Source organism: Octodon degus, unplaced genomic scaffold, assembly GCF_000260255.1.
Source record: "Octodon degus isolate 3935 unplaced genomic scaffold, OctDeg1.0 scaffold00560, whole genome shotgun sequence".
Classification (NCBI taxonomy): domain Eukaryota; kingdom Metazoa; phylum Chordata; class Mammalia; order Rodentia; family Octodontidae; genus Octodon; species Octodon degus.
The window spans coordinates 51,380-55,642 of NW_004525136.1; the positions used below are offsets into that span (position 1 = coordinate 51,380).

General features: G+C 42.4%; 1 pseudogene; it reads right to left on the minus strand.

The window, feature by feature from the left end:
* Nucleotides 1–4,263, minus strand: part of LOC101575972 — a 17,536-nt pseudogene that overhangs the window by 1,958 nt on the left and 11,315 nt on the right.

A 4,263-nucleotide genomic window follows, 5' to 3' on the forward strand; every position in this document is an offset into this window, starting at 1 on the left:
TTTATTTTAGGGAGGGGTCTACAGGGTATTCAGGGTATCACTACTAGATTGGACTTGTAGTGATCCACCTGTTTACAGCCTCCCAAGAGGTAGAAGTACAGGCTCGTGACAACATGCCCAGTCTCAATTGCCATCTCAGAGCACGGGGTGGGGGAGGGGGTCTGCAGCACTGCAGGCCCAGGGATCAAACTCCCGGCCCCTGTGCCTGCTTGCAGGCACTTTAATCCACTGAGCTATTTGGCCGGCCCAACATAGTATATTCTTAAATCAGTTATGTTAGTTATGAATAAGACTTCTACAAACATTCTGTACAAATTTTTTGGATTTTTTAAAAGGTATTTTTCTTAGGAAAATGCCTGAATATGCTTGCTAGACTATGAATTGAGTATTTTCAAATGCGATTATATCATTTTATACTCATAATAATAGTACATGTTCTAATTACATCTTCACCAAGACTTGGTGTTGTCAGTCTTTTTAATTTTAGCCATAGGTATGAATTATTTTATTGTGCATTTTGATACATAATATTTGTACATATTTAAGGGGTACTGTACAATCATTTGTCATTGCAAAAGATGTAAAATCTTCTAACTCTTCTGATTATTTTTAAATTTGTCAGAATAAAACCTTTTTAAAAGGGCTAGGAATGTAACTCAATATGAAAGCCCTGCGTTCAGTCCCTGGTATAAGAGAGAGAGAGGAGAGAGGGACGGAGGGAGCAGGGGAAAGAGAGAGAGAGAGAGAGAGAGAGAGAGAGAGAGAGAGAGAGAGAGAGGAATAGGGAAAAGAGAGAAAAAGAAAAGAAGGGAAGGAAAATAAAGAGGGAGTAAGGAAGGCAAGAAAGAGGAAAGAGAGGGGCCGGGGAGATGGCTCACTTCCCTAGCAAGTTCTGCCAAAGGGTCTGAGTTCAATCCCCGGTTCTGCAAAAAAAAAAAAAAAGAAAGAAAGAAAAGAAAGAGGAAAGAGAGTAGAAAAAAAGTTGTAGGTGCCTAAAAAATAATTTCCCTCAGTCAGAAGTAATGCATGAATATGATCCGGGGTTCCTACCCCCCCCCAAAAAAAAAACAAGGAAACTGGGTTTCTTTTCCTTGTCAAACACAACGGTTTTTCCCCCTCCACATTTCTCACACTTAGAAGACCACCTGGCACTTGCCTACGATTTTGAATTAATATTGTAATCTGAGAAAGAGTCTGTGCAGAAAGTGATGATGGCTTTCCCTCAGGGATGCTCAGGGCCTGGCTCGGGGAAGGTGGCCGCTGCACATAGGGCACCTTTGTGGAAGACTTCTACAACATGTTGCGGTGACCTGAGCCATTCCTCCAGCCTTCTAGCTTCACAATACTTATTTAGCCTGTGGTAAGCTGGATCCTCATAGAACACTGAGAATCTATAACCCTTACTCACAGAAAGACATTCTTAGACTTTTAAAAGCAATATCCATTTCCTCAATAAAGTTTGTCAATGTCATATATGATATTTTATTTGATCTCTGCAATTTTACTTACAAGTAAAGGGTTAGGCTGTATTTGTGGGAGACCAATGCTTGGCCTCATACTACAGACTGCTGCATTTGATCTGTTGTCTTGTGACCTTCCCAGAGCTAAGTTTCTGTTTCCCCTCCAAGCCATTTCCCAGAAGTCACATGCCTGATCTCCACCCTAGAGACCACCCCCCAGTGCCTAGTGACCTGATGACGTATAATCACTCCTCCCTCTTCTTCCCCGCTTCCTATAAATTCTCTGAGACTTCCTTGAATAAACGGGGCTTGATCAGAACCTTTGTCTTGCCTCCATTTCTCGTGTCTTCTGTCCCTATTTCATCCCCACTCCCCTTCCAGGGTCCTCGTTGACTAACCCGCAGGTCGGGTCAGTATTATGTGTTTTCTCTGTGGCGGCCTGAGTCCTTCACTATGCAGGTCTATCTGGTACCAGGAACCATCTGGCCTGTCCTCCTCACCTCTGCCAGTGAGTACTTCAACATGAGAAGCAGTTCCATGACCATCTCAGTGGCAATAAGCCAGTGAAGTTCTTGTCCCCAAATTCAAGAATTATTCAGCTATTAATCATCTTTAGTGTGTTTTCATAAGAAGAATGGGTGATGGAGAAGAAACTAAACTGTAGTGCAGTCTCTCAAAAACCTCTAACTCCCACATATGGTTCCTCCTCTATGCAGCACAGAACTTTCAGGAAATATGAGCTCCACAGTCATCCCTGCTGGGATCACTACCAGTGTGTGCCAGTACCTATTGATGTGTCCCAGTGCCTTTAAAGAGTGCTGACACTTTAGGAGCTGATAGATGCTTGCTCCATCTTGCATGAGTGCATGAGTGAAAGAAAACAGTTCTTGCAAAATTTTTCACAGATGGTACCTACCAATGCATCATTTCTTCCAGCCTGAGCTCTTTGGGAGCAGGGAGCAGAATGTGTGGCACTTATTAGGTCTTTAGTAAATATTTTCAATAAAATGTTAAAAGCTAAATTCACTCCAGTCACGGAACATTACACATGTGAATGGAGGAACTCAATGTCCACTCTTACTGCATGCAAGCTGTGCAGGTTTATGCTCACATTTGTAGTTACCCTGCCAGGTATTATAGAACAGACACTTTATTGGGCCTGTGTTTCCATCTGGCCCAAAAGAGAACAGGTGCTCTCCATATGCAGAGATGGACCTGGGTGCTGGTGGATCCTGTAGAAGAGAGGAAGAGTGAGGACCAGCATGTCCATATGGGGATGTGAAGGGTGACTTGAAAAAGATATGACAGCAGCATTTGCCACTAGACTCGCTAGACACCCCAACCCTCAACTGCACAGGGGCCCGGGCTCAGCCCGCTGCTGAAGCATCCCTCATGCTCCCCTTACCCAGCTGCAGGTTTGGGTTTAGACCACAGGTGCCTAGGGAGTGCTGTGTGGCCACAGCACAGAAGTAGGTGGCTGAGTCCTCAGGCTGTGAGGCCACGATGGACAAGCTGCTCCCGTTCTTCAGTAACGTGATGCTCAGTCTTCCCTTCTGCTTCACATCTCCAGTTGAGTACATGGAAAACAGGTGTTGGAGTCCCAGTCCCTCTTCTTGTCTGTACCACTGCAGATGCTCAGAGATGCTGACTGGGTACATGCAGCTCATGGAGGTGGTGTCTCCCTCCTGGGGCCCCAAGGTGAGAGGGCACTGCTCCACCAGATCTTCTCCTTTTAGCCCTATGCATAAATACAACAGCAGTCACAATGTGTAGGCTTTAGTTCAGATATTTGATTCTAAAATTAAAAAAAAACAAAAAACAAAAAACACTGTTGAATCCAAACTACATCCCACTCTTTTCTTAGGATTTCAATTCTTACCCCCCGGGGGCTCCCAGATCTTAGAACCCCTAACTCACAGCCAAGATGCAGCCAAAACATAATCAGAGATCCTTTCACCTTCTTCATCCTGATACTTTGTCTTGATAACTGCAATACCTCCTAAAATCGTGTAGCCAAAGAAATCTTCCTTTCTGTAGTCTTTCAACACAATAAACTAGAAGTACTTTCTATCTGCCAGTCAATCCCAGATAAGACATTCTTATGTAAACTTGCTTCCTAGCTACAGGGACTAATTTACAAAGGGAAAGAAACATTGCCACCTGGTGGTCACAAGCAGAATCACTTAAAAAGTATTGTGTGGGCCTCTTAGGGTAAAACATGGTGAAGGAAGGGATTTCCCATATAACGGATGTTTTTGGGGTTTTGTTGTTGTTGTTGTTGTTTTTAAGTCTCTATAGAGTGGTTAACAAAACTCCTGATGTTTTTGAGAGTTGTGATAGCCTATTCATTGATGTCTGTCTAAGAGCAAAATGATCACCAGTGATTACAGAGCAGGTAGACAAAGGGAAAGAACTGCCTAGAGTTCTCTTCAAAATGCAAAAATTTTAGCTGATAAAACTAAGGAAGGAAGTACATAGATATCTGAATGCTGAAAATAAAACAATAACACAATGAAAAAACACACAAAAGTGTGTCCAAAAAAAAAAAACCACCCCAGAATATTAGGAATGCATGCACCCATGTTTATAGCAGCGCAGCTTGTCATAGCTAAATCCTGGAAACAACTCAGATGCTCATCAACTGAAGAATGGATAGAGAAGATGTGGTATTTTTACAGAAGGGATTATTATTCAGCTATAAAACAGAATAAATTAGAGGGATTTGTTAATAAATGGATGCAACTAGAGAATATACTCTTTTTTTTAAATTTTTTTTAAATTTTATTTATTTATTTGTGTGTGT